This window comes from Ciconia boyciana, chromosome 2 (assembly GCF_034638445.1).
Source record: "Ciconia boyciana chromosome 2, ASM3463844v1, whole genome shotgun sequence".
NCBI lineage: Eukaryota > Metazoa > Chordata > Aves > Ciconiiformes > Ciconiidae > Ciconia > Ciconia boyciana.
The window spans coordinates 126,096,245-126,108,938 of NC_132935.1; the positions used below are offsets into that span (position 1 = coordinate 126,096,245).

The 12,694-nt window shown below is 39.0% G+C and overlaps 1 protein-coding gene across 8 annotated transcripts in view; it reads left to right on the forward strand.

The window, feature by feature from the left end:
* The window catches only part of THRB (thyroid hormone receptor beta), a 169,081-nt gene that overhangs the window by 19,115 nt on the left and 137,272 nt on the right, over positions 1 to 12,694 (forward strand). For 6 of the 8 annotated variants that reach the window (XM_072853974.1, XM_072853976.1, XM_072853971.1 and 3 more), the window contains exon 2: positions 12,416 to 12,445. The exons of the other annotated variants lie outside the window; for them this stretch is intronic. The gene's annotated coding sequence lies outside the window, so the exon portion shown is untranslated. The remainder of the gene's footprint in view (positions 1 to 12,415; positions 12,446 to 12,694) is intronic. 8 annotated transcript variants of the gene reach the window in all.

Here is a 12,694-nt window from a genome sequence, read left to right on the forward strand (position 1 = left end):
AAAATATCTTAAAAATGGAGAGAAAGCTGATAAGGCACTCTGTTGGAGATAGGCAATATACCCTATAAAAGCAAAAGTTTAGCTTTCGGCTTACATAATAGACTGGGGAAAATGTCACTGCAGATTATACTAGTTGCACTAAATGCTTGTCTATTAAAAGCAATTGAGTGTTTTTCCTGCTGTGCTGGCATATAGCGCTGCTGTCTTCTGTGCTGTAGCGTTAAACCAGCACAATTTCAGCTACGTTGAATTTTTTTTTTTTCCTGGCAGTCTGTGTCTGTCAGTCACTTTACAGAACTTGCTAGGAATTACGAATATAAAAGTTGTGCAACGGGGAAGCGGGCTGCTGTCCCACCGGTCTCTGCTTTTCAGTGTCTTTTCACATGAACACAGGATTTTGTGGTGTGCAACAGAAGCAATCGTACGTAAACTCAGGGCAAAGCAGAATTTGAGAGTTTGGAAATGTCAATTCTTCAAGCCTTGTGCGGGCAAACTGCTACTTATGATAGTTTTGCTGGGTAAATTTTGGGGGATTTTGACCCTTAGCATTTATATTCAGTGGCAGAAATATGATACGTTTGGTTTAAACTCCTAGAGGCACAGTGCTTAAAATGGGCTGATGTGGCATACATACCACCATGTCAAAAAAGCAGACAAGCTTTTGTTACCGCTATCTTGATTTTTCTACTAAAATACAGACAAAAGTTGTTTAGTTTGTGAGAAATCTAAAATATGATTTTTTTCCCCCATTTAAGAAAGAGGCTTATTTTTGTGTTGTGGGGTTTTTTTTGTTGTTTTTTTTTTTTTAGCTTGTCAGTTGGAAATCTTTGCTGTGGTGTTTTGTTTTGTTTTGTTGTAGGAAAGAAACCAACCAAAGTGGGCTTTTCATTTTCTCCAAATTATGGTGCTACTCTGATAATAATTAAGGAATTTATTTTTTGCTGTTTTTTGGTACTAGATACAGGATCTTAAATTTTCAAATGTGACTCATGATTTGGCATAAGGCCATTGTAGAGTGCATAACCTAAAACATCTGAAAGATGGTATTTGGTTCTTACTGGAAACAAGGTTCCCTTAAAGATGTTTCGGTTTGTCAGCAAAATGCCCAGGCATCCAAAATCACCACTCATATGTGCAAATACTGCTTATTAGATTTCCTTTCAGGCTGTGATTGAAAGCTTTTCATAATTTGAAAAAGTTAGAAGATTAAAAGCAAACAAATTTTTACATCTATCTGTAATTACATAATACAGTGTGATGTGATAATATGATAATTTATGATGTAATGTGATTTATTATAAAACAATTGCATTATTGCCTGTATTCTTGCAAAGGGAAGGCAAGCAGGAATAACTGATGGCTAGACAGCATATTAGATTTTGCTAATTTGTATACTACAGTCAGGCAGATGGTGTAGTTGCATAGCTATAAGCTATTATGATCTTGGTTTCCTAAACTCAAGACAATTCTAGCTGGATAATAGGATCCTCTGCAATATTCTCTTTACAGTCCTTACAACACTGACTGATTTATTGGCTATTTCTCCTTTTTTTGATTTTAGTTGGTGATGGAGCTGCTACAAACAGGTGATCAGGCAACAGCAAACATCAGTTTGTCAGTCGGTGATTCCTCGGGGCTGTAGCGGGGGGAGGCAGCAGGAAAGAAGTTGCTGAGCGGCCTGACGTAAAAGAAATGGGTAAATCTTATGGAGCAAAATGTAAAACCTAGCAAGGGTTCTCAAAACAGCAGCACGAAAATCAAAAGTGCCATTGAATGACAATTTATATATCGATAGGAAAAAGTGGAGTGCTGTGTTTATTCCTGCCAAGGAGACATTTTTCAGATTTTTGTCATCAGTAAATACCTGTGAGGATAATCTGGATCAGTACCTTGTCACCGAAATACATCTATGAAGACAGTCCGTAAGCATGAGTTTGTTGGCGTGTTTCATTCCCAAACACTGGCTGTTTCTCTTCACTGCTAAAACAATGGGGAAAATCATTTGAACACCATAAACAAAAAGGTCTGATTTCAAATAGATCAGACTATCACAGTCGTCTTTTGTGTTTACAGCATCACTTTCAGCATAGCATAAAATGAGAAATTAAAAAATTATTTAGGAGTTTACCATGGATGCATTCTATGGGACAGGTTTACAGTTCATTATTGTTTTGAGTAAAGAAACCAGGCAAAAACCACAAGGAAATCTAAAATGGTTTCATGAAACAGGCAGATGTTCATCAAAATAACCTGATAATAGCTGTCAGCATTCGATGGAAGACGTGCTCGTAGTTAATCATTTTGATTCTTCATCAGTGAGGAAATCACAGAATATTCTGTCCAAGTTGTTGAAGATGCCATCCAAAATGCCGTCCAAGATTTTGATTAAAACAGAGTATGCCTTTTGCACAATGAGATGTTATGGCTGGATCTAATTAACGATGAACAATTGGAACCACAGGAGAACAAAATAAAATAATGATTCAGATAAGTTGTAGAGCTTTTCCATTACATAGTACATATGACCGATCCCAAATACAGAAGTCATAGATTATGCCTGAAATAAAAAAAATTTTAAAAAATGTTGAAATATTATATAGAACAAAAGTTCTTCTGGTTTGTAAAGTGAAAAATGCAGATTTCTACCCCATTGCAACCTAGCTGCAATATTCAGTTGCTTTGTCATATTGTACTTCTAAGGCATTTGAAGAAAAGAATTCCTTCCCTATAACCAGGAAGCAAAACAAGTATGAAAGCCTTTTCTGAACAAATTAGAGGAAAGAGAAAGTGGGGTATTTTGTGTCTAATATTGCCTATGGACATGGAATCACACATCAGAGTGATCAGGCTGGGAGACTACGAACCTCTGCCTCTCTCCTCTGTTCTCTCTGAGTTGCTTCTCTGCTCCTCTTCTCTACCAGCAGCTTTGAGCATCTCCTTTCACCACCAGCTCTACACTGACGTGGAAGGATAGTGGCGATGATGCTACCCATTCCTCCCTCCTGTCAAATCAGGACCACTCAGCCCCCTTGCACCATGTGTTTGCTGCATGTGCCTCGTATCACTTCGTTTCTCCCTGTGCATTCCTGTTGCACTGCCTGCCTGCAGCCCTGTCTGGTTCAGGAATCCGTGCCAGAAGTCAAAACATTGTAATTAATATATTAAAAAAAAAAGTTCTACATGGGAGACCAATTACTTGGGGTATTGATGTCTGTTGCATTTCTCTTGACCATCTAATTAATCATAGTGCTTGTCTCCATCAAAGCAATTAATAATAAACTAGTGTCTTTTTTGGCATATATAGCACTAGTAACTATTTCAGTGTGTTGAAGGGTAACCTTAAAATTCCAGTACATAACTCTGCATGCTACTGCCCGCTAATAATTAATTATTTATAATGAATCACTTGGAGAAGAGGTTTGGGAAAGTAATTCCAGTTTTATTTACTACAGTTTCTTGACCAACAGTCAGATTCTCCCATTTTAGTTTAACAGTAAGCCAGTAGGATCAAAAGGATCTCAGGATAACTTTATACAAAATGTTTTGACTTTGTGATTCCCAGCTCAATGTTTTATTGTGAGGAGATGTAGAAATCTTCCTGACTTAAGAAGAACAGAAATTGTGGTAGCCACCAATAACTAAGTAAAGAATGTGCACTCTGTTGTAAGATAACTTCTTGGCTAGATTCTGCTCATGGAGTAGATCAAAGTGAAACCTAACATCCTCTTTAGTTCAGGCAGAGGTATGCTGAAGTCACCTTTGATTTTGCGTTTGGGACAAGCTGGCTGGCAGTTCACTTGAGAGCATCTCAGACACCGCTGTAACTGGTGTGGGTCCCCCGGGGAATGCCGTGCAGCCAGCCAGAGGTCTCTGCTGCACAGGGAGTGCCTGTCCTCAGGAGGCTGCTGGTGAAACAGGAGATCCGAAATACTGGCTGCATCCACCATGGGTTGGGACATCCCACTCTTGTGTGTCCAGGTGCCTTTCTTGATCAGATGGACCAGGGCAAAGGCAAGAACGTGGTCTTTGACCTCGGCGGTGTGTTACTCAACTGTTGCGCTGGCGTCCACGTGCCGGTGGCACTTAGTGTCGGCAGTGAGCCTGATCTGTAGCTGGAGCGGGCTCGTCGGTCAGTTGTTCTCCTGCTCGCGCTCGTTGTGCAACCATGCGGGTGCTCGGCGGCGGCTGGTGGGGACTGCAGGCACCACCTTTTGGTCTCTGCTCCCGTCTCGCTGCCAAGACTTGCAGCAGCTGACATGCTTTGGCTGGTTGCTGGAGTACATCATCTACCTCTAGTGCGGTTTATTGCTTTGGGCTCAAAGTTTGCTCTGCTCATTTATCATAATTTCATAACCGTAAAATAGGTATATGCTACCAACTTCAGCCTACATAGGAGAGCTTGGCAGAGACTGCAGACGTCCTTTAGGGATGGCATGCATTTAAAATCCCTTTTATGGTAACGTTATAAAAGGGTCCTTAGTGTAAATGGTGATAATGCTCAGAGGATTTCTTAAAAAAAATTATTTTGCGTATAGTATTTCTTTTAATGTACCCTTATGCATAAACCCTCTCAATATAATTACAGCTTTGTAAATCCCCATTATTTGTTCTCTATTTGTAACAAAGGATTTGTCTGTCGAGTTACAACTGCAAATACCTCATAAACCCAGCAGCTGAGTATTATCTGTGATATACTGGGGGGAAAAAACAAGCAGATACCACTGTCTTTCTGAAAATACAGAAATGTAAATGAAGCCTTTTTTATGGAGCATCCAAAATGGGGAAAATACCACTTTCCCCTCTCCTGCTCGTTGTGCATTCAGAAGTTTTCAATGTGCATGACTGCAGTTTTGAATCTGAGTACTTTGACAGGTTTTTTTTTCCTGATCTCCTTTGGTAGAAATAAACATAAAAGGCAATTGCAACAGATTGGCTTTGATACATTACTACATAGTTACTAAACAAATGTCTAAATCTGTCAGTTTGCCTCTTTATCAGAGTTTAGCTCAATTCTACCCTTCAGAAAACCCTGGAGCTTCAGCATGCTTGACCTTAGCTCCAGAAAATAAAGCAAATATAATTTCTTAAGGCTTTTATCCTGTTAGCTTAGCCAGAAAATCTTGGTTCAACAATATTTTGAATGTAGTCATAGTTGGTTATCACTAGCAAATGATGTCATTGTCACTAGCGCTGTTTACCACCACCTCTCCACAAACGATGAAGAGAAGTTAGGCAGCTGCAGAGACTAATGAAACGTAACTGTGTTTCAGTGAAGATTTATATGTGCGGTATATACTGGGCATAAGGAGAGGTTTTCTGAAGCCCTTCTTAGAAATACCTGTTTCTATTTCATTGTCTGTTTCTCATATAGACAACCAAACCTGCCATTTGAAAAACACTTCCCAGCAGAATTGCTGGCCTGACAATTATACAGTGTTGGTCTACAATACTCATTAAAATCTTCACTGTACCATAAATAAGAATAAATTACTCTCCTCTCTAAGCTTGCTTTGCACTGGCTTTCAAATGGCAGATTCCCATTTTATTTATTCATAGGGTATTTTTTGTAGTTTTCAAAATGTATGCAGAGCTTAAGGACATATTTCTTGCTCAAATCATGTAGTCTGTGCCATAGTTCTGAACTGCATTGGGACGATTTACTGGGACATGTGCTATACATGGGACTTAAATGAGGGCATGTGCCATACAGGTAGAAAAAAAACAGAAGAAAGAAATGTAACAAAAAAAAATCAAAGATAAAGGAGTTAATGTACTGTGGACTAGTTCACTGTTTGGTTTTTTTTTTAATTAGATGCATGTGTTAAACCTCTGCTTTCGTAGAACTTTCTTGCTTTAATTTTGGATGGGAATTACCATGAGAGCTGCATTCCAGTGTGCAGGTGTGATGGGTGTCATCTGCCATCCCAAGTAGAATGTGGCACCACCGACTTAGTTATTAGAAAAAGTATTGGGGAAAAAATAATGCGTTCTGGATGTATCACGAGTTGGAGGCAGCCAGGCTTTAAGCTCTGGGACGTGTTGCATTGGGACTGGCACCCTGGAAAACATAACATAACGAAGTCTGTCGTGTTTTATTCCAGGACTCAATAATGACATTTACTGGCTGGGGATATCGTGCAGCAATAATTACTGTACATTTGTCCTTGAAGATACAGCCTTTTTAATTCTGCCATCCCATAGAAGACAAACTACAGGCGATTAAGACAACCATAATCGTTCTCATGTCAGCAGGGTGATTATAAGCAGAAAAATACGTGCTTTCTGATACAAGGTTTGAAGGTCCAAGTCTTATCATCTCTGCTGTAGTTCATCCTTACTCAGACATACGGACAATGATTAAAATCAGGTGTCTGGTGTAAAACAGTCTGAATCTAAGGATGAAGTGTCTCACCTTGTTTTGGCTGCCTCAGCTTGTCTGCTCTCTGGGTTCCTCTTCGGTAAGCTGAAGGAGGAGAGGAGAAAATTCCAGGGTGCTGTTGCACCACCTTTTCTCAGAAGTGGTAATTTCCACCAATAATTGCAGTATATGGTGAAACACGTGGGATGAATATCTCTAAGTCCCCAAAACTTTCCCTTTCACCACCTTCATATATTGCATTTAAGCTTGAAAGTTCCCCTCAGATTTGACGATTGTTAGTTTTTTGTGAAGTTTTGAGCAATACTCAGAGAAGTGATGAACATTGATAGATCGAAAATATATATGAAGACTTCTTTTCAACATCTGGATGCCTTTTGTAATTGGGTTCTTGATCTTGGGCAAAGTTTTCCATCCTAAGGTGAACAGAAGGTTTCTCATTGACTTAAATGTGAATTGTTGCACTTTTGGTGGCACTGGGCTGGACCCTACAGAGATGACATCCTTAAATACCTTTCAGAGACAGAAAAGAATTGGTTTTAGGGCATGTGATTATGCTACACACAGAGAGAATAGCTGCCTTTTTCTGAGATTTGCTTAGCTCTCTTGAATTTTATGAATCCCTATGTTAGAATAATACATTAGCTTTTCATTTTAATGGCACAAATAATACAATTTTTAAAAAGAGTAAAGAAATAAGTTTGTGGATTTGAAACAATTATTTTTGGTACAGTTTCTATTTTAGAAGTAAATCAATTTATCTTTGTCCTTTTTTTAAGTGAAGGAAAATTGTGACATTAACTTTATAATATAAATAAAATGTACTGTAGTAGTACTTGAAGGTCTACTAGCCAAAGTGTATTTTAATCTTGTTAATTCTTCATTAAAACAGAGATTTGTAATGGAAATGCTGGCAAAACAAGGCTATAGACATTGCTGTCTCTGGACTCACCATTTACTGGAGAGGATAATAGCTTCTGGACAGCTTATTGGTGGCATTTTCAGTAAAGCAGCTGTGAGTTTTTAGCTCTTTAGGATGGACCCAATGAACACAGAACAGTAGCAGTGGTGATTTTTGTTTCCTCATTATTCCACCTCTGAACAGTTAGGTCAAGCTACCTGGCTGAAATTTAAGACTTAGACTCAGGAGGAGTACTAGCTTGCAAAAAATCATTGAATTTTATGATTTATATGACAGCCAGTCATCAAGAGCAATAATAAATGGTGGGTGAAGAAAGAGGATCGTGCCTGCACATGCAGTGCTTCCTTGGGGAGAAAGACAGCGTTGAAGCAGTAGCCCTGCGACTGGTCACGCTGGTGGGGCAGCAGAACACGGACCACGTATTCCTCCTGCAGTTGGCAGTTATGTGTAGGCAGGTATAGCTGTGGGTGGGGTTATGTGCAGTTTTTTGGCAATGATGGTTAATTTTTAATCTGTACGTACGCCTTATAAGGAGCTATTTTATGTGTCTTCTGCCTTCCAGCTATGATCTTGTCTTTGCTGTCCAATCTAAACATGGGCTTTCTTCTAGCCTTTTATCCTGCAGAGAGCATATATCCGCAGGATAATTATGATTAGCATTGTACTGGTAGTAAACATTCTCAGGATGCATCTGTAGGTCCTGGAGCTTAAACTGTGCACACAGGCATATCTGCAGCCTCCCTGCACCTGCAGAGACCGAGTCTCCCTAAGGAAGCACCAAACAATCCAAGGCATGCTGTGTAGAGTTTCAGAAATGAAAATGCCTGTCACAGTTTAGACTTTGGTATGCTGCAGTAATGGCTTTTCACTCTACAAAGTACATGGCACAACTTGCTAACTACTGCAAGTGCTGGAACTGTGAAATCAAATGGCCTTGAGTCAAGACTGGTGGGGCAGGAAGAATTAAATTACGTTTCTGTGCCAGCAGAGTTCCTTGCTTCTTGAGGAAGAGCTTTGCTGAGGGAGGTCAGTGAGATTTTCCCTGTTGTTTTTTTTTTTTTTCCTGAGGTTTTTTTTTTTCTGATGTGCATTTTAATTCTTACTGGGAGCTGCTAAACAGCAGGACTGAAAGCCAAACATATTGGAGTGGCTTTAGGAATGAATTTATCTCCTGGTCGGGATTCTTGGTCCCCCACCCCTTTCTTTTTCCTTCCTTGGCTCTGATGGAGTGAGAACTTGGTGGCCTTTCCAGGCCTGGTTGGCTTTCTGTGATCTTTTGTGAAAAAGGAAGTTGTAGTTGCTTTGCTCAGTCAGTCTCCTTGTGGACCTCTGAACATCAGAGCATCCTGCAGGGACTGCAGAAGTAAACTGAAGCAAATTCTGGGATGATGGTGAATCTGTCTAGAAGACTGAAAAGATTTGCATCTTTCCGTAACTTTAAAGAATTTCCCTCTAGTTGTTTCTTTCTAATTGAAGAGGTCTGTGAAAGATTTCAGGAGCCTTAAAGTAAATTTTAATAGGATTAATAGGATTTTGTTGGATAATAATGTATGTAGAAGAAGAAGAGTAGTGCCCTCATCCCTTACGTGGTATCTGTTCAAAGTCTTAGGCAGAGTATGTCATTTATATCTAAATTTTGTGAAGTGCATCTGGATGCCTTTTCTCCTACTGTGTACTGGATAAGTGCTGAATCGTTTGGAAAGAACTTGTTTTAGCTAATTGGGTGTTTTCATTATAGGGATCAAACCCATGTTTTGGTTAATGGCAAGATATGTTGCTTTATCTTCAGCGTTGCAATTTCTGCTAAAAAGCATGCAACAGAAAACATGAAATAATAATGACTGAAACTAAAAGGAGAGCTTTTATATGTACAACTCCATGCAGTCAAGAATTTTCTAAGTCTGGTAAAGGAGGAAGTTTTCGTTTACATCTGTTCTGCTGTCTAATCAATTTGGCAGTACTAGTTTTCTGTGGTTCGACTGGAGTCAGTGGTGAATCTTCTTTAAGAAGACTAATGAACAGCATCAGTAGCAAGGTACATTGTTAAAACAATCTGTCAGTAGGTTTTTTTTAGTGTTAGTTTCAGTATTTACGAAACAGATTCATAAGGATTTGTTCTGAAAAAGATGGAGCTTGCAAAAAGATTTATGATTTTTTTGTATCTGAATTGAAAGGATAATGTCAAATACCTTGTTGAAGTTACAAGCCTTTTGTCACTGAGTGTGGACAGTTGCCTGCTTAGTTTAACTTAATTGTATTGATGTGCTTTTGAGGCAGTCTGCTAGAATCCCTCCAGAGTGCATCCCAAGTTAACACATTTGGTGACTGGCAACAAGTACCATTTTCAATGTAAAGAGGCATCTGCTTAGAAATATGACACATCTGAATATTGCTATGAAAATGTCTTCTTTATTTTTTTGTAGAGATCCTCCCTTCCATCTAAGCAAGGAGGTCATTAAGCATGAAAGCAGTGCAAGCAGTTAACAGGAAATGTAATATTTTTATGTGAAAGCAAAGAGCCCATGTGAAACTCCTTGCCAAGGTGTCGGAGGCAGATAAGGCAGGAAGCCTGACAGGTCTTCTGCAGGGACTGTTGAACACTTGGAGCCTCACTTACCCAGTGTGGTTTCGGGCACGCTGGGGTGGAGGTTATCTCCACTTGGATAGAAGCCAGATCATCTGAAGATAGAGAGAAGCTTCCTTCTACCTGATGGAGAACAATAATGGGCCGTTCTTTCTCTAGGACATGGTCCTCTTGGATGAATGTCTACTGAGACCATCAAGCTAGGCAGGCGGCAGGGCCCGTGAGAACGTATGATGGGAGGTGCTCATGGCCCTCATTACAGCTTGTCCTGTTATCAACAGCTAGATCAGATAAGGGAAACTTATGCAAACTGTTTCTTTAAGCATGCTAGGATTTTTTTTTTTTCTGGGAGTCATAAACCCTGCCAAAGTCAGCTTTCATTCTTCTTTTAAAAGTACGTAGGATGAGTTAAATATGCTTCAAAGCAGCCTGTGCTGTGAGTGTTTCTTGCACAGAAATACTTTGCTTCAAAAGCTGTGGATCTTGTCACAAGTCCAGGATGACTTTTAGTCTTCTTCAGACTTGCCTCTGTACCTGCTGTGTGGAGAAAACAGGCTATTCTGTAAGATACTCCTTTCCCTTCCCACAAAGAACCATTCTGGTCCCATAAACTTTGTGCTGTGGACCGCTGTAGTATTGGGACAGGTGAGTAATAAAGAATCAGAGACATAGTATGTCCTCAGTTGCACTCTGGCTAGCTTCAATGGGTGTTTTGCATGAGAAAAGTAAGAAGGATTTGGCTCGTGCTGTAATAAATCCCACTCAATCCTATTGGAACCCTGCGTAGCATTCAGTGATTCAATGCCTCCTGGTTCTGTCCCTTGATTCCTGCATGCAAAACCTTTCTTAAGTTACCTCTCGTGGGTGACCCACACCTAAAGCCAGACAGGTGAATGTGAAGTAATCTGGTGCCGATGCATGTTTTAATAGCTGATTATCAGAAAGAGCTGTAGAAAATTAAACCTATGAGGTTTTTATTTATTTTACTAAGTAATGAAATGACCTTATAGTTATTCCTCTTCCTTTAAAGGTATACATGTGCAGGTACTCCGCTGTGGGAAAGCGGACATCGCAAATGTCAGCTCTGATGAGCTGATTCATAAAAATGAGATCTCATGCCTTTTCTCAAAATGGATGGTTAATCTAATGACCTTCTGCACTTCAGGAATGTCTCTTTTTAAGTTTACCTGTTCCATTTCTGAAATAGGCTCATTTTATAGGTCTCTCATAAAATAACAGGTGAACATACTCTAAATTAAGGGGAGAGGCACTTCTACAATGCACTTAAGCTTTGCTTCCCTCAGATTGACAGATTCACAGCCATTCCTGGAAGACTCTGTTATTAACCCCTCTGCCCCCCACAACACAGTATTTTCATTGTAGAGCAGCAAATTAATCTCTTCAACCATTGCAATGATCACATGGTTTGAGGCCAAGCTTCGAATTAGTTCTTGACAAAGATGACCAAGGTCTCCTTGTTTTCCCTTCATCTGTAAATTTCTAACCATACTGACTGATGGCTAATGAAGTGTACAGAAAGTGCTAGAGGTTGAGATGCTTTGCCTGTGACTCAGCATGATTTTCTCTGCTTTTCAACAAATACCAATAGTAATTGTCAGATTTTATTAGACTTGGCTTTTTGTTTTCTATTTCATGCTGTGTATTATGCTAATTTAGAAAATGAAATAAGGTGAAGTGTGATTCTGTTCTTGCATATATTAGTGGCAAAAAATACCCATTTACTTCAGAGTTACCAGAATCCAATTCCCAATTATAATGCTGATGCCTGCCAATAGTTCTCCTTGGTTGTAAAGGACTGAACAAAAGTCACAAAGAAATTAAAGGTTAATTAATAGTTTTGCAGGCCTCAAAATTCATTGATTGTTCTGAGTCATGCCGGAACTTTTTCAGAATAGCCTGAAAGCTTATTTGTTTTTTCAGATTTTGTGATGTACATTGGTAAGCTATTGGCAAATGTGCCATTTAGAACGGCTTAGTTGAAGCAGATGTTTAATGAAATGGCTTGATGCTTTCATTCTTCTACAGCCACCGCTGACCCTACCTTGTTTGGGATTGAGCAGAAATAGCTGCTTTTAAAAAAACCTCCCAGGCTGGGAAACTCTTTGAATGCAAGTCCATCTTCTTATAATAGAAAATATCAAGTGTCCAATCAAAATGATAGCAATACAAATACTGGTCATAAAATACTCCTTGCAGTGAAAATAAACCTATAAAGTGTGCCTAATCAGCCTGCAGTTTAGATGATGAATTGACTAGATCAGTTGTTTGTATTGCTATTTCCAAAGCATTAGAAATGTTTGTTCAGAACAGCTAGTTAAGATAGTAAATAAATAAAGGCCTCCACCCCGGAGTGTTGAGAATGATTAACTCTCCAAAATAATGGAAACTGATTTCAGTTATGTAAAAAGAACCCCATAGTTTTGGTGTTAATTGAAGTGAAACTAAAATAATAACTTCAGAAAGTACTTTTTACCAAATGGATCTTTAATACAGATTTCTTTACTCTTTTCAGTGAAAGAACAGAAGATGAAGCTCTAATAAGGTAAGATTTTTTTTTATTCCACTTTAGTAAGATATTCAGGTTAATTGGAGGTAATTTTTAACAAATATGCTCAGCACTTCAGAGTAGATCCTAGACATGGTGTGGGTCAGTATGTCAAAACACAAAAAGGGAAGGAGACTATTGCAGAATGAGTGTAACAACATTTGACAATTTTTTATTCTTACTAAGCCACTATTTGGTCTTTTAATCAAAATAAGATACCTGCATAGATTTGTAAACTTATTTTTG